Source organism: Melopsittacus undulatus, chromosome 1 (genome assembly GCF_012275295.1).
Source record: "Melopsittacus undulatus isolate bMelUnd1 chromosome 1, bMelUnd1.mat.Z, whole genome shotgun sequence".
Classification (NCBI taxonomy): domain Eukaryota; kingdom Metazoa; phylum Chordata; class Aves; order Psittaciformes; family Psittaculidae; genus Melopsittacus; species Melopsittacus undulatus.
The window spans coordinates 108,015,960-108,039,351 of NC_047527.1; the positions used below are offsets into that span (position 1 = coordinate 108,015,960).

At 42.5% G+C, this 23,392-nt stretch overlaps 1 protein-coding gene across 1 annotated transcript in view; it reads right to left on the minus strand.

The window, feature by feature from the left end:
• Positions 1 to 23,392, minus strand: part of DIP2C (disco interacting protein 2 homolog C) — a 230,050-nt gene that overhangs the window by 145,249 nt on the left and 61,409 nt on the right. The window contains exon 2 of the mRNA XM_034061370.1: positions 2,892 to 2,963. The gene's annotated coding sequence lies outside the window, so the exon portion shown is untranslated. The remainder of the gene's footprint in view (positions 1 to 2,891; positions 2,964 to 23,392) is intronic.

The following is a 23,392-nucleotide window of genomic DNA, read 5'->3' on the forward strand; positions in this document are numbered from 1 at the left end:
ACTAGAGGCTTCCAGATGAGGCGCAGTTACAGAGGGATATGGACTGGAAAAGATATATTCATTGTGCTCACCAAAACGAAAATAAAAGAGAGGCCGGTTTCCTGCTGTGCTGGCTGCTCTCTCTCTAGCGGCCGCTTCCCGGATGTCACAGACACCAATGTTGGCAGTGCGGAGCATTCTTCTGGCAGCTCCTTCACTGTGTTGCAGTCTACACCGTACCGCGGCAGCTCCATTCGCTGCTGTAACAAGTTGAAAAAAACTAATTAATTCATGTTTAGTTTTTTTACATTTGTTACAGCAACGAATGGAGCTGCTGCCCCCATGCAGTAGAGCACACACGCACACGCACGCACAGACACCACAGGACACTCACAGAGCCAACGCGGGGCAATGTTCCACTCTGCCAACATGGGCGTTAGTAATGTTAGCAAAGGTGCAGCGAGAGGACTGGATGTCCCAACAGAGGGGAACTACCTTTGGATTTCCTTTAGTTTGTTGAATGCCGTCACAGAATGCAAATCCCCAATGACTCAAATCCCAGCAAAACAGCCATGTCAATCTCCATACTGTTAGATCCCTAAAACATCTATCCCCTTTTATTAGTAAGATCCAAGACCACCAAAGCTTCTAAACTCTTGCAGTTCCTCATCAAAACAATTATTTAAAAAAAAAAAAACAACAAAACCCCCCAAAAAACCCAAAACCACCAAAACCTTAACTGGTCATGTATGTGGTTGTTCAGATACTAACAGAGGCCTACAAAAGGCAGCATCAGTTTTGTTATCCTATTTTTTCTTGAAAAGGATTCATCTCCCCCTTCCTAGTGAGCAGGGACCTTGAGCCATTCAGATGAGTCAAGTCTTAGAAGGAGAACATCACACTGAAGTGTTTCAAGTCTTGTCCAAAAGGTAACACAACAAAACAAACAAAAATACAAAGACAGCAAAGACCCAAGCACAAAGATTATCAGTTTCTGGAGGAAAGTACTTTAATACAGTAGAAGCAGTGTCTTCCACTATAATAGAATAATTCATTTAGCCATCAGCTAAATGATTGAGCTTGCTGTGTGTATAAGAAAACAGTGGACAATATTTCAATACTTTTCATCCTATTATAATCTTCCTTCACTCATCCATATCCCACATTCCTAGTGCAGGATTTGCTAGGAAGAGGGTAAAGCAGAAACTGTTCACTCTATTTGATGCTATCTTTAAAACAACCCTAAATCAGTTACATCCTCAGTCATGACCTCTTCAAATTACTGAATGAACCCCTCTACAGGACTGGCTTACAGAGATTCCTCTGCTGTGTCTTACACTGGAAAACTAATACAGAATCACAGAATGGTTTGGGTTGGAAGGGACCTTAAAGATTATATGGTTCCACTCCCCCATGCCACAGGCAGGGACACCTTCTACATGTCACAACAGAGACCTTGAAAGATTACCTCAGAGGGTTCTCCACCTTCTCTCTTTCATCATTACACATATGATGAATGTCCAGCAGCTTCAGCCATGGATACAGTTTGACCAGAAGACTATGATGGTTCTGGAGAAAAAGCTGTATTTTCTTGTGTGAAGAAAAAAAGGTGTACCTGATTGTATAAACAAACACTGTAGGAACTGCACCACTGTGTTGAGTATTACTGTGAGGCAACAGTTTCTCCATAATTCAGTAAACCTAAGTAGGTCTCATGAGAACATACTGTGAAGACTATAATATGTCTGATAGTCTGGTCAGACCAATAAATATCCAGAAATTTAATAACTGCACCTCTGGTATTGTAATTCTGTTGATTTTATTTGTTTTATTCTCTAATGGCTCCCAATGGTTAGGAAATGTCACAGACACCCTCAAATCAGGTTGTATTACTTCAGAAAGTGTTTTGGAAATTCCCACCAGCAGAGCAGACCAAGAGAAATCCAAAGGCACAAAAAATACAATTCTACTGTGGAGTTAGATATTATATATATACACACCTGAAGACAACAGAACAAGTCATTGTCTCCACACATGAGCAATTTAAATAGCAAACAGTCAAGTCCACCATAAAGGCGGGATTATATAAAAGAACAAGGAAACTAGTTCCCAGGCCTGCAACAAAAACAGGACAGCCAAGTCCAAGCTGAGCCTTTATAAGGTGAGTGAGATGCCGCAAATGCACAGGGCATGGTCCTCTGAGGCCAACATAAAATAGCGTACTAGATCAGTATCTACAGATCAGAACTTCATGATCCAGTGCCTTAGGAGAGTGAAAGAAGAACTATGAAAAGTTCTTACTTATATACATGAAATAATTTCAATGAAGCAATCCATTATTAAATTTAGTTTGAAGATATTTCTACACCTTTTGGGCAAGTACATGCAACCCATCCTTCAGTGTTGAGACCATGTATGTATAAAGGATTGGCTGCCCAAGCATTACAGGACAAGCTCTAGGGATGTTGCTTGTCTCTCTAACGCCTTCAAAAGGGAGACTTGGACAGAAGACCCAGAAATAGACAAAGGTACAAAGCTCCAAGGTTCTCTTTCCATTCTTGTGTATACCTCTGTTCAGAAAACTTTACACGGCTGAGATCTTTATGAGTTAGGAGATCAGATTTTCCTCTGTATTTTTGCATTACTTCTAACAAACAATGCCTCTCTAGCAAACCTAGGCTGATTTTTGCAGACATGACTGCCAAACCACAGCAACGTATGTAAAAAATGTACACACACATCAAAGCAGACATATATATAAAAATACACATAAAACTGATGGAATAAGGTTTTTCTGCATAACAATAGCTTTGGTTTTGCCACATACATTTCTTCAAAGATGTAGATTTTTACTGTGGCAACTATCGGTATTGCTTGACATCTTCATATATTGCAAGCACAGATATACGTACCAGGAGGCTGTGGCAGGTAGGCCCCAATTAATTTTGATCTCTTCTTTTCATATCCCTTCTGTGTGATGTCACCTGCCAAGAAAAGGAAAATCAGTAAGATGTGGGTAAAGACAATGTCTAGCTGCTTAATGGCAGCACCATCAGCTTAGCCACCACTGCACTGTTTATCTGTCTTGACAATTATAATGAACAAATGAAAAGCACAGTATGATCATTCCACCCAGAAAAAACTCATTTACACCAGAGGCATTCTGACGAGTAAATACCCAGCCTTGATTATTCCAGCACCGGAGTCCAGGGCACAGAGTTTTAAAACCATTTTGATATGCTGTCACACAGCTTTCAAAAGCTACAATGACCTTCATTAGGTTAATAAACAATGGATTATACAGAGTGCGTGGGCCTGCAGTGGCTGGCAAAACACATCACTGATTAGCATTTTCTATCATTAATGGGATTTTTCTAATCAAGCATGTAAGGCACAACTTGAAATTATTGCTGTATCATTTCTGCAATATAAATGTTTTAGCTGATTTCTAAGCAGTACTGAGAGGTACAAAACCAAACCAAATCTACCACAGCTCCACTAGAAAACAGTATCATAAGGACTCTTTGCCCAACTTTCCAATTAAATCTTTCAAGATAAATGCTTGAATTTCTTATATTCAATTCATATGACCCTTCACTGTGTCCTCATGTAACTTTCTTTAATGTAAGGATTAAAAGTTTCCTAAAAGGAAGCAACGGATAATTAGATATGTGGAACAAATATATACTTTTAGTTGTTATTAGAGTTCAGGAGAGGTTTGGCACCACAGCTGTGACACAGTCCTGGCTTTAGAGCTCTAGCTCTACCTTTAATCATTAAAATACTTGTTCAGATATAACTCAAATATCCAGATTCTTCTTTCCAAATGTGTGAACACATGTGCACACACATATATGTATGTATTAAATTCAATATAAGCTACTTCAGATGCTAAGAAGAGTGATAAGTTTTACAAACATAAGAATTTTGAAGTAACATATTCCCTGCCCTTTCAATAAGTACATCTGTTATTGTAAGACACATCATCTAGTTAAAAGTTGAGCTGCATTACTGGACTTGCATATTTGTGAACAGTTGAGGGCTGAGGAGGCAGAAACCACAAAATTAAGCGGAGCTTTGGCAGTAATTTCCTGCTAGATACAGCAACATGTACCTTTTCATACTCTTCCATCCCCATGTTCAACCTTCACCTTAAGAAACCATTTGCCAAGAAAGCCACACACTCATTTCAATCCCAGCCCCTCTGGAAAATGGATGCTACATTAGCACCAAGGTAGACAGAGCTTCCCGTGGGCTCATGTGTAATCCGTAATTACATGAAAAGATCTTCAAATGCTGTTCCTCAATAAGAGACCTTTTCTTGGGGATAGTTCCAACAAGGAATATGGATGCAGAATTTCTTTGCCAGTGTCCTAAGCCAACCTCTCGCCGCTGGTTAAAAACAGTGCTTAAAATAACACCTATCCTCTTCGCTACCATATCTCGAGCTGCTCCACAAAAGAAGTCACCTAAAATATCTGTGGTTTTTAAATGAGGAAAGTGGGAGTGAAACACTTCAAATGATAACCGTCCCCTATTTACCCCCAGAAGAAGTGGCAGACTTGGCAAGAGGACCTAGGCTTTTAAAGTTCAAACCCACTGACTCTTCAAGTACATTTCTTCCCATTTTGACTACTTCTGGCATGTGTTCAAACTAGTGAACAAGTTCTCTCTCCATTGCAATCACCAGCTTCTCACGAACCAGACAGTACCTGAAGTTACTGCCTCATTAAAATGTTTTAAAGAAAAAAAAATGTTTATTTCTATTTGAAAACTACAAAATATGAACGATTTTTTCTTTTGAAGTTTTGCTAAACAAATAATCATTAATTTCCCATATTCATCAATACCAAATTTGAGTAAAAATCAATTTATTTTACTAATGCTCTTTAAGGAGAACAGAGATATCTTATGGAGAACCACAGATCCATTGCAGTGTGTCAGCTGGCAATGCCATTTTAAACAAGAAACTATTAACAGATGCTTAACTACTTGTTACTCTTCCACACAAATGGTAGCACATACACACACAAATCACTATCTTCACCTACAGATTCTAGATAATGCTCATGCAACCTGCATCCATTCCTGCAACAGAAGTTCCTTCCACTAGTTTCTAAATCTACATTGTACATAATGGAAAGAAACGCAGAGAACAACAAATTTCTTCAACACGTAAGTGGGAAAGATAAGTATCAAGTGTCACCACTTGTCAATAGTAAGTTTTCATTCACACTGGTATCCAGACTCACTCTAGTGAAGTTCAGTATGTAAAGGAATTATTCTGAGAAGAAACAATGGTGACTCTGCCCCCAGACCACTGTCTCCACCAAGCAACAACAACAAAATCAAAATCAATAAAAAGATTTTTAAGACAATTTAACATGAAAATATTTCAATTACCAGGAGCAAAGAGCAAATTCATTTAGATCGATCACTGATCGTTTTATAATCATGCCCATAATTTCCCTGGTAACCAAATCTAAAAAACATGTAAAAGCAAAAGGGCTGAAGCACCTCCCGTATGAAGACAGGCTGAGAAAGTTGGGGCTGTTCAGCCTAGAGAAGAGAAGGCTGCGTGGGGACCTCATAGCAGCCTTCCAGTATCTGAAGGGGGCCTATAGGGATGCTAGGGAGGAACTCTTCATTAGGGACTGTAGTGATAAGACAAGGGGTAACAGGTTGAAACTTAAACAGGGGAAGTTTAGACTGGATGTAAGGAGGAACTGGTGAGGCACTGGAAATGCTTTGCCCAAGGAAGTGAATGCTCCATCCCTGCCAGTGTTCAAGGCCAGGTTGGACAGAGCCTTGGGTGATATGGTTTAGTGTGAGGTGTCCCTGCCCATGGCAGGGGGGTTGAACTTGATGATCATAAGGTCCTTTCCAACCCTAACTGTTCTATGATTCTATGAAATACAAAATCACCAAAATTTTCATTGCAGTAATACTATTACCATTCTGAGGTGGAAGGGGGTCAACTGTAATCATACAGTCTGGAGAAGTACTATGTTTTATTTAGCAGGATTAATGGTATTTGTATTAATTTGTATTTTTTCAGGTAGACTGTCTTCAGAATATATACTACAACTGATTAACCATTAAAATATTATTACAATACATGCAAAATTACTATATTTCAAAACCGCGTTGAGCTCCTTACGTAAGCTCCTAATATATACTAAACACAGCTCACCAAAAGCTAAATGAGCTTAAACTCTGCTCTTACAAATTACCATTCACAGTTTTCTGAACACAGTCTGAAGACCTTTGGTCTATGTCCTTCATTCCTGCAATGAATGTATTAATTAATTAATCAATTAATGTAATAATTTTACAAGTATCATCTGAGGAACAAATCCCTTTTCAGTTGGGCCCACCTAGCTCATGTTCTTCCACACTACACTACTGAATTTAGGCTTAACTTTTGTAGAGAATCCATAGGATTACATGTACTATACTTCCTTGCCATGACAGTAGAGGAGTTATGCTCCCTTTCTGTTTTTAATTAACCCTTCTTCTCCTGAAACCCTTCCTGAAAAGCCAGTAGAATCAGTGCTGCATGCATTCCAAGTCCACCTCAGAAGACAGGAGGAAAAAGTGTCTCACCCACAATGTCATTAGGGCAGATAGGTTTTTTTATTTACTACATGAGCAAACTCTTCAAACCCCCTCAATATCTAGATCTCCTTGTTGCACCATTGTCTAGCTTTCTTCTCGTGACACCTTTGCTTACTTTTGTGTGGCATTTCTGAGCCCTGGTGCAATGCTCAGGGACAAGACTGTCAGTGGGCTAAAAAAGAAAGGCCAGGCCATGGATGGAGGGATGATGTAAAGACTCCAACACTATGAACATGCAGGAGCAGAAAGAGCACATGGCTGCAGGGATCATTTGAGATAGGCCTCCTGGGACAAGAAACCATCACATAATGTCAACCAGCTGAAAGGTGGCACCTCCATTTAGCAGCTCCCTGCAGCCCTCTCCTCTGTCTCCTTCCTTGGCTCTCGCCCCATCCCCTAGTTCTGGCTCTGCTCCCAAGTGCTCTGACCTGCTCCGCTACTTCTCAGGTTCATCCCAAAGCTGGTCCCAGGCCCTCCTCTCCCTCTCTCCTTTCCCCTCAGGCTGTATTCACTTCACTGCACCCAAAGATTTCGTCCTCCATCATCAGCACTCTCCAGGTTTTTTTCCTCTGAACATGTTGTCATTTACCACCTCACTTCCACTGGTGATCTGCAAGGTTTCCACCATCAGAGGGGCAGAGATGTGTACCCTGGAGAGTACCGTGTCCAAGGGTCAGCGGGGGAGGGCAAAGCACAAGCCTGAGAGATCCGAACTCACAAACAGTGAGAAAAATTTAACCTTGTTTTTTCCCCATCCTTATTTGTCGAGCCGTGACCCTGCCATCTCCATGCACAGCCTGACCTTGCCTCCAGAGATGGTGCAATTCCATTTCCCTCTGGGGCACTGCAAGCACTTCCCTGTTGGGCCAAGCTGCTCTTGTGCCCCACTCACTCGCCCTCCAGGACAGGGGAGCTGCTGCTCCTCAAGGTGCTTCCTAAAGACTGACTGGTGCTGCCCAACCCTTGAGCCCCAACAGCAGATACCAGGGGGGCTCTGCCGTCTCCTCCCTGAGCAGCGGAACCTTTTCCCTCCTGAAGTCCAGGGCAGTGACTCTGCTGCCCCTTCTCTGCGTTCATCTGACAACCGTTTCATGCTCATGATGGCCAGGACCATGCCAGTCCCCCTGCGTGCTTGTCCAGTGACAGCTGCCAGCCCAGGAGGGCATCTTTGCGAGCTGGCACAGGGAGAACTCGGGACAAGAAGTTCTCTTGTCACCAACTTCAGATCTGTCCCCAAGGAGAGCCCAGCCCTGGGAACAGAGCAAGATTACAGCCAAAGGCACCTGCAGCCCCAGCCCCTGAGAGGAGGTGGTGGGGGCTGGGGGAGCCTCAGCCCCCCTTAACCCTTTCCCTGCCCAGGAGCAGCTGGGGACAGTGCAGGGGTGTGGCGGAACACAGGGAGCCCCAACATTCCATGGCTGATGTCAAAAAGAGTCCTTAGCAACAGCCAGCAGGGACCATGGCACTGCCGCCACAGCAGCTCCCAGCACGTGGCCACCAGGCCCCCCCGGTGCTGCAGATGCTGCGGGATTTTGTGCTCCCCGAGAGCTTCTACCTGCGAGGGACGCTGCTGGGGGCAAGAGCGGAGCTGACCGCAGCCATGGCTCCTGTTTCTCTTTCAGCCTTTGCCAGACTGTCCCGGCCCCTCAGCCAGGTGCTGCCCTCCCCTGTGTCCTGGATCGCCTGGACAGCATGGGCACCGCCGCACCCGCAGGAAGCACCAGCAGGTCTGGCACCCCTGTCTGCTCTGGCACCCTGGCACCTTCGCACCTGCAGCATCCCCAAGGCCGGGTGCTGCGGGATCCCACCCCCTGTCCCCTGGCAGATTCGGCACAGGGGCTCTGCAAGCCTGGCTGAGCATCCCTGCCCTCACCTGGCTGGGCTGTGCCCGGTCAACCCCATCTGCAGGGACGTTCCCAAAGGCTCAGCACAGCTCCCACTCCCCCTCACAGGGTTGCAGAGGGCTCCATGTGATGGCTTCGTGGAGCCCCAGGTCTCCTCCCCGCCCAGAACCAGCCCCAGCGTGCCTCCACCGGACACCTTCATGCTGGGCTTCGGCGCTGCTGCTCTGCCGGGTGCTGCCCTGCTGGGCCCTGGAGGCTGGGGGTCCCTCCCGGCGTGGGCAGACCCTGGGACACCCCAGAGCCATTGGGGGAGAGGAACAGAGGCCCCAGCGGCCCCAGTGATGCCGGCACCCAGCCCCAGGAACAAGCAGTTTGAGGAGGTTCCTGCAGGCATCAACATCTGCAGCACAGCCACCCCCGTGGGGACACCCCCTGGCAGCAACAGCCCCCCAGGCTTCAGCGTTCCAGCAAGCCCCTCTGGGGACCTCAGGAACCAAGGTCTTAGAGACCCAGAAAGCGACATGGAAGCCACCAAGGAGATGCTCCTCCACGAGGCTCTGCGCCTCTTTGATGTTCCTCAGGACATGGTGGGCGCCATCCATGATGGTCTGGGCAAAGTCACCATGCCAGAGGACCACGATGGCACCATCAGAGAGGGAATGACGGTGGCCTCAGCTGCCGCAGAATGGCCAAATTCCATCTGGGGCAATGAGAACATCGAGGGGGTGCCTGCAGCACTCAACATCTGCGGCACGCCCTCCCCTGCTGGGATAATGTCTGGCAGCAGCAGCAGCTCTGCATGCAGCAGCAGTCTCTGCAGTCCATCTCATGACCAAGACAGCCAGGGTCTTGCGGACACAGATGGGGACCACATCCCCCCAAGCCCAGCTGCTCAGCTCCACTGCCAGGACCTCGGGGAGCTGAATATGAGGGAATATGCCAGGGAGGTGGAGGAGGCCGTGCGCTCCCTTCTCATGTACGAGAAGATGGAGATGGTCAGGGACGAGGGTCCCATTAGCAGCCCCTCTGGCTGCCACGTCCTCTCCAGCCCAGTTGCTCACCCCAACTACCAGGACCTTGTGGAGCAGGAATTTTACACCTTGGAATATGCCATGGAGGTGGAGGAAGTCGTGTGCTCCCTCAAGCCCTACAGAGAGTTGGAGGGGGTCAGCCAGGAGGGTCCTGGCAGCAGCCCCATGGCTGGGAAGCCTGGTGGCCTGGGCTCATCCCCACCTGCCATGGCAGGGATAAAGCGGAGGAGGAGCCACTTCCCGACTCCCCCCAGCAAGCGCAGGGCTCCCCCACAGGGGAATTAGATGAGAAAAAGCTTAGGATGGGGATGAGGGGAGCAGGAGCAGGGTGGGGGGAAAAGTTATGGGGTTGGGAGCAGTGGGGATGGGGGGAGGAGGGTTCTGCGGTGGGCCGTGATATTGTTAATAAATTGTTCTATGTTTTATTTAAACCAGTTTGCTCAGCACCGCGCCGTGTCTGTGGGGCGGGAGGGAGCAATGGGGGACACTGGGAAACAGCTCCCAAGAGGTGATAAGGCTCCACTGGACCCCACATCAGAGGTGGCTGGGTCAGAGTCACCGGCAGTGGGGCAGCAGTGGCAGGGGAACCTCCTGTCCCCTTCCCCAGGGAGCAATGACAGACGGGTCCCTGAAGGACCCACAGACATGGCCCCGCGCAGGGGCACCACCGAGACCCTGGCACCAGAACAGAACTTGGGGCCAGGCAGGGACAGACACACAAGGGGGGGTTGGACTAGATGATCTTCTGAGGTCCCTTCCAACCCTTGGGATTCTGTGATTCTGTGATTTGACTGTCAAGGACTGCGGGACAAGAGGCATGAAGTACACTGACCCTCTTTCCACAAAACAAGTTCATTTCTTATTTCTGGTCTTTCAGAGTCTCTTTGGGCACAAGAGGGAAAATACCACTTCTGCAATGAAAGGGACAGCACAAACGAAAAGACCATCCAACCCTCCAAGGAAGAAGGTTGCCTGCTTGAGCAGGGTATAGGACCAGGGCACTGGTACTCTGTAATCCTATTGTCATGTCTTTGCTTGTGATTTGTGCCCATTTCTGCAACTTCCCGAGTTGCAGACGGCAATGCTCTCTTACATCGGCACTCACAGACAAGTAGTATTTTGTAGCTATATTTAGCAGAGCTGTGCTGTAGTGACAGTTCATTCGACTATGCTCACCACAACCGCTACTGTTTGCATTATACCCTTCATTTTCTCTGAAAATTTACTGTATTCTTCTCTTTCCTTCAGCAGTGTTGGATTTCTTCCTCTTTACAAAGATGACGGGCAAAGCCGGGGGAGGCGGGTCAGAGCAACATAAACACAGCACATACGCTCACCACAGGCAAGAAGGGAACTCTAGGTAACAGAGAGCCCCATGGGAATACTCCGCATTGTACGAGACATTTTGAGGAGTAAGAAATGCCTGTAAATTGAAGTCATTCCCATTTCCTGGCCCCTCCATGGGTCATCTCCATTCATTTACATGTCACATTCTACATTGATCATGGAATCACACCTTAAAATGCAAATAATTAGAAGGCACACTGTATCCCCATGTTATCCCCAAAATACTGACTTGTAGTGTTTGTTTATGTGGAAAATAATTCCACATAAAAATATCTGTACATTGCCATCCTTCTTTAAAGCATTTACACTTTAAAAGCTGAGTGGTTAGAAATGTTGGTACCACAGACAAATAAGGTACTGTGCTACCTTCATGAAAGTAAAATGGTTGAACTCAATACAGTATAGAAGTTTTGCTTTCAACTGAAGTATATATTAGCTGATCTCTTATCACTTCCTGAACGCAAACATGGCCTGTACTGATGACTGTTACCATGATATATGAAGTACACTTACTCAAGCAAAAGATACTTGCATTATACAGTGGAAAAAACCTAAACAAAACCCAAGATAAATTTCCCCAAATCTTTCCTTTCTCCTGGAGGATGCCAGCACCTCTCACTGATATCACTCCTTCTGGACATAGCACAGGTGAAAAGAGAATGATTAAACCAGGGACTACAATAACGTTTGGTGCAGTGAAAACTCAATTTCACATTCAGTCATCTCAAAGCCTGACTGATGGTTTTCACTACACATGCATGTTTCAAAATGAAATTTTGGGCTGGGACTTTGAATTAGTTTAAGGCGCTTATAGAAAAATCTGCCATGGGAAATAATGCAATGAATAACTTCTCTCAAACACAGACTAACACAGAGCTTGCCGGTGAGTGCCTTTCCTTCTCATGATTTTCTGCCCCCTAAAGATTCAATTTTCTGTACAACTTGTTTATTGCTGATGACTCAAATTCAGTGTCAGCATCTTGGCAAGAGGGATTTGAATGAAACAAAGCTCCTCATAAAGAGAACTGTGACTCATTTACTTCTCCCACTCATGATGCAGACAGTCGCCCTGTCTGGTCTCCCAAAATATGCCAAGAGACAAAGGATTTCATTTTGGAGGGTGCAAGTACAGAGATATCAAAACTGAACAAATATATCTCATGTAACACGTACATGAACACAAAAATATATACCGGGAGCTGTTTCCTTTTCCAATGTCTTTTAAAGAAGCTGTTTAACCGCACCAGCAGCTTAGCAAACTACTCAGAACCAGGATGAAGAAACAAATGGTAAACTATGGCACTGGGCAGAAAAATTAACAGAGTCCCACGCTCACTGCAAATAGTATCATAAATAACAGTACTGCTCAAGTGCCTTTAAGGGGAGCACACTGTAGCTGGAAGGTTTCAACGATAATTTTACCCACATATAGCTGAATTCTTTTTTTCCCCAAGGATACATTTTGTTCCTGTATATTTGCAAGCAAAGTAGAAAATGGCTGAATTTCAGTGACAGATACGGAAGAGTGCTCTGTGTGTATATTACAGCTTATGTTTTTTAAAATGGCTTCTATTCAGGAAAAAATATTTAATCAGATTATGCTATTAACAGATGAGGTAAACTATATTTGCACTGCTAAAGTAACAGATACAAGGTTTTCTGCATTTTGAAAGTATTCCTGTTCAAAACACTTTCTTTCCATTCTCTTCATGGACAAGTTAAGAATCTGTTGCATCATCTGTGAAGTTCTTAGTTTTAATTAAAACTCTACATTTTTAAACAGCTGAGTAGTAAATCATTTCACAGAGAAGACATTTTTCAGTATCTCCACCTTGAATCCCAGAAGACCCCTTAACGAGTTTCCCCACTTACTTTCTGCTCCCAAAGTCTTCGGCACATTTTTCCAATACCCAAAATACTCCTGGGCTTCAAATGAAGAAAGAAAGGACAAAAACCTCCCCTCAAAGAACCCCGAAACACCTAATTTAAGCCAATGAAAACAATCCTGGGGATTCTGTGACTCAGACGTTCTACCATTTGGCTGAGCTAAGCACCAGGGGTGGCTGCCAGCGGCGTGGTGACAGGCCAGAAGCCAGGCATGCTGCTGGAGACCCCGCTCCTTTGAAGCCGGAGAACTGTGTGGTCCTCGGGCATCCCAGCGCTCCCCCAGAACGGAGTATTTGTGCGACACTACTTTTATGGCCTGGATTATTGTAAAGTAAACAGAGGCTGGTTGAACAGTGAAGGTTTCCATTCTCCATGTCGAGAGTTTATTTCATTATTTAAAGCTTTAACGAACACTTTATATAATGAAAGCGATCATTGCCATGTTTGGAATTTTATGGCTGTTAGGACCCTTCATAATGTTGTTTTCCTTTCTTTATTGCTTTATAAGGCTTACAGGGCACCCTTGAAGTGTATATCCTTTTTGCAGCTGCTGGAAGCTCATCTTTCATCTCTTCACTCGCTTTCCTGTTGCCTATGAGGCATTTGCCTGTTCTAGTTACTCTCCCTGTCTCAAACACAAACCGTTCAGAGTCAGATCTTGCTCAAGATAAAAATAAAATACAATTCTGATAAGTATGCCTAAGGAAACATTCCTGATGAATGTTATTGAATAGACAGGCTTTATATTTCAAGCCAGAAACGCTCCCAAAAGAAAGATAATTACAGCAGTAATTCCACTTAGCATTATTTAGAATTTACAGTTCAGAGTGAATCAGACCTATTTCCATAAACGCTGCACTGTGATGGTTACTGCAAATTTGTGTCTTGATTCTTCCCCAGCCCTGAAAATGTCTTGGAAAAAAACCCCAAACAAGTAGAGGAGGAGAAATCCTAAAGGAGGAACATATAATAGATGCACATGCAATCAAAAAGACATTATCAAAACCAGTCTGTAAACATATTTGCTCCTCTGTGCACACAGATATACCCAGGTTTCCAAAAGGAAAACATCTGCAATATTTAAGCAAGAAGATAAAATTGGTTAATAGGAAATTTCTTATTTTGCCACTTCTCCAGGAAGCAGACTATGAAAATAACTCTCCTGCTTGTGACCTTGTGCTTTTAATTGTTTGGTTTTTAACTCCTACAAATCCTGCAAATCTTCCAGAAGTCAAGAGATGTTTAAATCTGTCATCCACAATTCTGCTTCCAGTATTTTGACACACTACAGAGCTCTTCCCAAATTTCAATTCAGAACAGAAATCTGGAACTCCTCTTTTCATATGCTGGGGAAAAAATAAAATAAATAAAAGAATGGCTTTTACCTGATATATTGCAACTATCTCCCTCATGCTTGGGTTCACCATAAAGCTTTTGTTTGAGATGAGTTATGCTAGCCAATAATAGAAGTGTTTCAGCACTACCTAGAATATTGTTATTTTACCCTAATGTGGGTTAAAGGCATTACATTGATTTAAAAAATAGGTATTTAGAGCAGCTGTACCATAGTATTAGAATGCCAGAATGTCCAAATCTCTTCCCACAGTTTTTGCAAAAATAGAACATCTTCTATGCAAAAAAAAAAAATTAAAGAGCCCCAACCCAAATGTAAATTTCTATGTATTTCAACAGCTGCATGCAAACAGAAAAGCCCAGATTTCTTAACTACCATGGGGAAACTGAAGGAGGAATACTCCTTTTCACACAATCAGAAGACCGCTAATGGTTGTGGAAGAATATTGAGGAGTTGTAAGTAGTTGTGAGCAGGGACATGAATTACCATAATGACTGTGCTGACTGACCATGATGTCTTTAAAAATCTATCACTTGAGACATCATCAAGTGTACCATTTTAGTATACAATGTTTTGTTTCATGACATGTATGATTTTGAAGAATGAAAAAAGAAGAATTTGTTATGAAGGGAACATAAGTGCCTTCCGTGACAATATTCACATTTTCCTCTGGAAATGATAGTGTGTAATTTACTAAGTCCAGTTACTAAGTTGTTTCCTATTACTTTCAATTCAACCCCTCAATCACAAACTCCGTCACCATCGTTCAAGCACCATGAACCCCTGATACATCCAACAGTTAAGACACAACCTTATCAAATGGAGTGCCCAATCATAACTAATATGAACCATGTTATAGTATGCTCGAGGAAGCCTCCAGACATCTGCAAGTTCTGACGAGCAATTCTCCATCAACCTAACCCACAGCCCTGTTACCTCCACTGCAGTCCCCAGTATCTCAGTTTTCTTTTCTCAAGCTTCCAAACAACAGTAAAGTAACTTAAGTTTCTTTTGAAAAAGAATCTAAAGTATAGAAACTTATCCATTTTAAAAGCATAGAGAGGGGAATGACCCTCAGACCTCCAGCCCAACATCCTGCTATGCAAGCACAGCAGACCACAGTGAAAACCCTTTCTCTGAGTAATGAGCGCCCCAGCAACAATACTACTGTTGCTTACATCTTCTCTATCTCAAAAGACTTGTAACTATTCTGTGCAAAATGAAATTACTTTAAGAATCCCCATCTTAGAATGCCTGCTGAAAGGTGGCTTTCAATGGTTTTACTTAAAAGGTGAGATGTTGCTTCAGATCTCCAAGAGAGGAGACAGGAGTTTAGTTTTACATACCCTAACACATACATTAAAGGGAGGCATCTTGAACAGCAGCTGTATTTTGTGAGACAGGCTGGAGATGGTCCACAGCATAGGATAAGTCACCTAAATTTCCAAAACCACACCTCTTTCGACAGTATTTCTTCTTGGCTTTCAATTACGCTCTTGCTAAGATGGCTGTGATGGACCAGAGTGTTATTTTACCTGGGAACATAGGTTTCACTAAGCAGAAGAGCACTCATAACTTAAACAGAGTAAGATTTAGCATTCAGGTGCATTCTATAGATCTACTCTATGGATCTATTTTACTATGGATTTTATGGATCTACGTACTCCGATCCATATTCCACAGTCCAAACAATCCAAAATATGTACAAAATTATGTCACCCTTCTCCTATCTCTCACACAATTGAGAAGTAATTCTGGTATGACTGCTAGGCACAGAAAACACCACACTCAAGGATTTCTGAACTGTAATACCATAGTACATATATACTGATGCTATCTTTCTGAAGAAATCAGGTCATCATTTTGTGCCTCAGAAATCCACTTCAACACAGCATTAAACACAAGCTCCAAACCAGATCATCTGAATTATTTCTTCTGTCCCACTGCAGGTCAGTGGTGAACTGCTGACCAGCATTACAGAACATGGAGGCTGCACACAAAATCAACAGAGTAACCTGAAAATGATGCCTTCACTGAAGAAGAGTTGCGGAGGGAAGGACTATACTTTTATGCATAAACTCCATCGCTCACTTTCACTTGAGGAAAAACTGACCTCCCATTTTACCAGCCTTATCCTTCAGGAGGTCATAGAAAAAGGCAACTTCTGGGTCACTGAGTCCCCTGTATTGCAGGAAAGCATGACAAACCCTTTCGGAAAATTATTTAGTTTCATCTGGAACTAAGTTCAGCTGGACTCCGTTGCATTACAAGCTGTTGTAGCATTCTCTTTACCTATTTTACCATTTTTTCCCACTGATCTGCATCTTTTCATTTCCCTTCTTGAAATAACTGTTTTCTATTTAACCCTGTACCACAGGCTTTCCTTGTCTTCAGGCAGGCAAACTTAAATTGTCTAAAAATGAGAGCTACCTTAACAAAGCAAGAGATCAGCCCTGTCTTGTACAACCTATCTTATCATAAGCAACTCAGGTTGTATTTTACCAAGTTTTCCACTTACCTCCCTTTGTTTCACTGTATTTCCTTCATAATGCACCTGAAGTATCTCACTCCGTTAAAATTAGACATGTGTCTTGGATCACCTTTTCTTCCCATTCCTAATCATCATTACTAGTCACCACTCTTACATCTCATAATGCCACTTATTGTTTGAGAATTACAAATTCTTACCACTCGACTTTCCCACACCAGTGTTTCTGCTTTTCATATGCTGGCGCTGGTATAATCTAGTTACCTACTTTCAGCAAATTAAACTGAGTTTTTCTTCTATTGTTATTCAAATAAAATAACCACTATCCAAACTGTTTTTACAAAGATAAAGGTTTCTCAAACTGCAAAGTCTTTGGAAGTACTTAGCTTCCTACTAACCTGAGATGACTAAATATTCACTGCAATTAATCTGCAATTCAAAGAAAACCCAGTTCAGATTTTTATCCAAATCTGGGCCTCAAAACTAAGGAAGATGCATGCTAAAAAGGTTGATCTATCTCCAACTATAAATATTTGAATATGCCTGTCCTGGCAACACAACAGTAGATGAAATCTGTCTCTGGTCTCAAGGTATCAAAAAAATTAATCCTTATTTTACAGCCTGCAAACACAATTTAGGCCGATATTTTAAAATACATTTTGCTGACAGCTTATTTGATCCAACAGCCAGATACAATAAAATGAACAGCTATTTAAAGGCATTTGCAATACGTGCACTGCAATACATGTTAATAAGGTATCCAGATCACTTCACCTTTTCTGTGTAAAAAACTACATTTGAAAACTGTTGCAAGCATAATTTCTGCATGAACCAAAGTGCTGAAATTCGACTCTTAAAAGAAATAACCTAAAATGTATTCATGGTATTTTCCTACTTTGTTCCAGAAGGACCTCAAACAGCAAGATGAATTAACATCATCTGGTTACTCAACTTGACTCCAGCCGTGTTACTAAAAGAACAGAAAAGACCAAACGTAGCTTGCTGTTCTTCTGTTATGCAGACAAAGTGATTATGAAGCACTGAAAATATGCACCCCTTGAGTCAAGGACTTCTATTACCCAAAGGTTGACTCAGATCCTGCTCTCTTAAGCCTGCAAAACAACTTGAAAAGAAAAATCGTTGCATACCTTCAATTACCTCAAAACACAATCAATGTCCCCGTTCTCCACAGCTTTCACGGTATTTGACAATTCCATTTTTTTCCAGCTGTAGTACCTCCAAAGGCTCCTAAAGGTCCATGCCATTATTACAGACCTAATGTGACAGCTCATACTGATGTTAGCACACAGCAGCTGTTCTCATAGGAAGCATTATCCCCCAGTGCCTGTGAAATATGGCACTTGGAAATCTGCAAGTTTCTGCTAGGTTCCAGGCATACACTTCTGTGCAGCTGGAAAATCAGATATCCATACTCTCATCCTTCTTATTTTTCTCAATTTCCAGCTTACAACTACTCTTGATCAAGATACAGAAATTTGCTGCAATAAGGCAGATGTGCAAACATCTTCTTTTCTTCCTCAATTCTGAGTTCGTGATTTATTTCATATGTTAATGAAGTTATTCTGTGATTTCTGCAGCCTCTTCCCTCAGACTTCCAAAATAATAAAGTATTTCAAACTCAAAAGAAGCTGCTGCTTTCACATCTTTGTCACATTCTTTCATGCAGTAGAGAGTTCTTTTAAAAAGGAAGCTGGTATTAAATCATAGTTATACCTAATAAAATAAAAAGCAAGCTTTTACTGACTAGTGTTCATTTTAATCTGTACTAGAAGCCAAACCTAGAAATGCCTTTCTAACAGGCAGGCAAAGGTCACTTCCCATGAGGATAAAGTTCAGCCCTTGGGTTTGGCTTTCACAGAAAGGGCTGGTGGTTTGGAAGCAGAAGATTTTAAGAAAGCCCATGAATGCATATTTGTACCAATACATCAAATTGGATACTGTTCTGCTCTTGTTCTAAACTGTCACAAGCTGACAAGGTAGCTAATTATTACCACAAGTGTTTCTTAATTCACTGATTTGCAGGAATTCCCATTGTGGCTTACTCAATTTTGTGAACCAGTAGGTAAATCAGTAAACATGCCAGCCTGAGGACCAAAGGAACACCAATAACATACCTTACATGAGCCATCAGTCCATTTGTTTTTACAGCTGCAATACAGCTATACTTTAGAAGTGCCAATAAAGATTACCTAACATGCAGAAAAGGAACAAGAGACTTCATTTAGCACTCTGTTATTAAGCCCTAGCTGGAAAACAGGACAAGCAGTGCCTGGGAAGGTAGGCATGTTTTAAGAAATTAAGAATGCAAGAATTACAACCTCTTGTAAATATACAGAAAACACTGACTTTTCAGTGTTACTCGGATAGCACATACCCATAGATAGGTATGGACAGAAATGAGTGGGATCAACATGCACAATTTAGCTATCAGCCTTCAAACTTGTACACTAAAATCCAGTTTCCTCAGTCCTGCAGTTGTGTCTTCAAGCACCTTTTCGACCCCCAAATGCTGCTGACCCAAGTGCCCAGCACATCCGGACAGCTGTCCAGATAAACCTGACAAAGTCACAGATGAAGCATCAGCTGCAGTTGTACCCTCCTTTGCTGCTATACACAAGCAGATCCATACATCCAAACAGAAGTAATCCTTCAGAAATAACTCAATAATCACAGAACCACAGAATCATAGAACAGTTTGGGTTGGAAGAGACCTTAAAGATCATCTGGTTCCAACCCCCATGACATGGGCAGGAATACCTTCCACTAGAGCAGGTTGTTCCAACAAGACCCATTCAACCTGGTCTTGAAAACTTCTGGCACAGGGCAGCTACAACTCCCCTCGGCAGCCTGCGCCAGTGCCTCACCACCCTCACTCTAAAGAACTTCTTCCCTATACCTAATCTATATCTCCCGTTATTTTAAATCCATTCCCCCTTGCCCTACCACTACATGCCCTAGTAAAAAGTCCCTCTCCAGCATTCTTTGTAGGCTAGGTAAAAAGCTATGCTTGTTTTTCTGGATTTTTATTCTCCAGACTCAGTATTTTACCCATTCCTCTTCTTTCCAGTGGACTCTGATGCTGTCAAGCTGTGTCAGAATCACATTTTCAGTGATCTTGGTTCTTCTCTTTCTTGCTATGGGCATCTGCATCCAGGTGGACACACGCACATCCATGCACTACTTGAGCACTGGGCAGCCACACTCAGAACTGATGACCCTAGAGCTACATTGCAAAGGTTTTTTCATCCCCTTTCCTGTTTAATGCTCACAAGACTTACCATCTTTTTTTTTTAATGTATCTTTCCTAATTGTGCACAAGCTCAGATACTGCTCACCCTAACATCCTCAGGGATCAGCTGCTGTCCTGCTCAGCCTTTCTACAGCCAAGGCTGCTATCAGACCTCAGAACTGTTCTCTTCTGCACAGTCTCGAACTTTCTCTGTCTGACCCCATAGGAATGCCTCACTGCTTTCATTTGATGTCACCACCACTGTGTGATTTCTTATCATGGTAGCACTGCAAAGCCTATCTATCTTCCCATCTGAACATCTCCGTTTTCACTGCAATCTTCATCTTTCTAATTCAAACGTGGACAGCATTACCAGAATCAGATGCTTTCATTAACTAAAAGGTGATTCCCACCATATTTATATAACTAAAATAGTGAGAGGCACCTGTATGTAGTTAACATGAGAAGATACAGCATCTTTGTGTCTATCAGAAAACTGGCTTTTTGCTGCTTGCCTAGTAATGGCAAGATTTGGATGTCTGAAGAGAGAGTTATTATGGCTGGAAGAGCATAAGAAACACAGGAATGATAACAGTGGATCCCAAACAGTATCAGAAACTGAGAAATGGTCACACTGGATCCCCTCCAATGCTCCTTCATGTGTCCTAGCACTTATGAGTGCTAGTAATTCAGAAAGATTGAAACAGAATAAGAAAATAATCTATCCTCCTTTTCCTCACAGTGGAGGATCAAAAGCTATTAGAGACTCACCTAAATCTCGGAACAGGACACTGCAAAAACCTTCTGGGATTCACTGCTACAGCTCAAAGTACCTTTTACCGCTCAAATAAAACTTGAATCCCATTTTGAATCTTGCTGAAGTCTTGGCCTCAATAACGCTCAATGAAGAATTAATTCCACAGTGTAATTACACTCAATGTGAATTTGCCAACTTTTAAGTTAATTAAATATCCCCCTACCCTCAGTCATGAAAAGTTCCTGACATACCTTCTCTGCAGCATTCATTATTTGACATCCTTTCGTCAGTTCCTCCTCATCTGGCTCCTTGCAACACAATTAATTCCAGATTTTCAACATGCTTCAGATACAGAATTTTTTCCATGCTGTTCATCATTCTCATCCCACTACGACAGCAACAGGCCAGTTCCCCCATGGATAAGGCAAGGCAGTGGGCAGTGCAGGGAGAAGCACTCAGCAACATGCTCCAGCCCAGGGTCTCCTAGTGCTCCCTGTCCACGGCTTTCAGACACCAGCCTTGCACAGAGCTGGCCACGTACCCCAGCTACTGATGCCCTTGCTCACATCTCTCTTTTGACCTGTTTCTATCTAAAAATCTCTGAATACAAACCTTATCATAGAGTGAGTTTTTACAATGTAATACCAGCTCCCAAAAGTGGGAATTAGCTACATTTAACTGAGAAAACTTGACACATGTGATTTTATAGTAACGTTAAGACTGTGGGAGTACAGCGCCAGAGGTTTAAAGGAAGAATAAAAAATATTCATCCCAATACACAGATCCCACACAGAACATGTTTGGAGTACTTCATACATCTGAATGAAAACATCCTTTAAAATGTATAATATTATATGCATTATTTAACTCTGTATTACATATACTTCTATCTATATAGGAACTTCCCTTATGATGCTTGCAATCTTGTCATTGGGGCTGAGTTTTTTGGTTGGTTGATTGGCTGGTTGGGGTTTTTCTGATTCATATGTCCCCCTCCATTTGCCTTGGCTGGCTAGTTCTGACTCTGAAGGCTTCTGATGTAAAAAAAAAACAAAACACTTTTTCCTTAGGACAGCACAACTTCTTTGGTTCTTTTCAGTCAAACATTATGTTAACCCCAAAACGCTCTCTGAATTGAAGCATAATGGTTTGAATATCCACTTCAGTCTAAGCCAATCTCGTTTAAAAACATAAAACCAGACAAAGAAGAGGGTTGAAGAGACTGCAAAAATAAAGGCATATTTTTGCTTCCTCAAAGTTAGAAACACCACTTAGGCAATAGTTTTGTGTTAGGATTCTGTTCCAAATCTTTCAACAACAAAAATAACATTGCGTGCTCCACACTCCTACTAATCACAGAATTGCTAGAGTTGGAAGGGAGATGATCTAGTCCAAACCCCCTGCCAAGGCAGGGCCACCTAGAGCAGGTTACGCAGGAACGCATCCAATTTCCCTCCAAAAAGGGATTAATGTAGTGGTTAACACATAATGTTTCTCCGTATCTTCATATTCTGTGGTTTCAAATCTCCTAAGCACATAGAGTTTCCTTTATTTCTCTGAAATTCCATATATATATCTATATATATAAAATAAGTATTTAACACAGGGTGCCTGAAACAAGAAAGACTGAAGAACTGAAACTAGAGAGAGCAATGTAGCAGACCAGAACAGACCAACAGCACGTCTTCTCCCCAGTGACTATCAATTGATTTCTTATTTAAGAAGCTGGAAAGAGCAAGCCCAGAACAGTTTCCATTTAAATCTAAAAAGCAATGCAGCCAAGCCTCTACACTCAAAATATTTGCTGATTTCTGTAGACGTGGCTACTCCCGTACAAGAGTACAGGATTACTGAAAAAAAAAACACCAAATGCAGATGTTTTATCAGTGAGCACCATTGTGAAATTAGTGCTCACCTCAGTAAACTGGAGGAACAAATTCCCCAAATCTCTAAAATCCTTCATTTTTTTAACTTGCATTTACACTGGTGTTTAAGTATTTGTCTTATGTAAAGGTTTCTAAGGCTCCTTTTGCACAAAATTTTGCTACAACATAAAATCATTAATTCTTTGGACTTGAATATGCTGAAAAGGCTTAAAATACAAGGGGATACTAAAGCTGCAGCTGGCACTGTGATTATGTGTATGTTGTCCAGGTAAGACTGGCTGATGTCCTGGAAAATGTGGCTGAATTCAGGACTGACTCCGTAGGTATCTTCATTACCAGTGGGCCACTGCTGGTAAGAGTTGACTAAGGGAAGGAGCATGAACAACAGGGGTACAAGTCTAAATTAAATATATATAGAGAGAAAGAGTGAGAGACTACAGTGTTTTTATTAGGTTAAGTTCCCGCCTGCCAAAAGAGCTTCTGTAAAGCTAACAGCTCCTGGGAACAAACACTGACATGTCTGTCTGTTAAAGTGTATCATTTTACAAAACCCAGACTCTGACTGCTTCAGACCAAGAAATGATTGTGGTTTAGTGCCCACCTATTCTGTAGTTTCAGGTGCACTGTCAGAGCCACATTCAGCCACACAGAGCCTGGAAGAGCGCTTTTCTCTGCAGCTTCAAAGTGCCACCATAATATAAAAAATACATAATAACAAACAGCACATTTGTACCTCCACTATAAAAAAACACTTGCTCCAGGCTGTTTAGATCAGGCTGTGTATACCTTTTTGCTCTTTAACCTCTGCAAGCTGTATGTCAAACAGCCCCTTTAAAAATCACAAGTTTTTGCAAAGTCAGGCACTGCATAATGACTTATTTCAGAGGTTACACTCTGCATACGTATGTATGAAGATGGCCCAGAAAAAAATCAGCTCAGCTTACTTGTCTT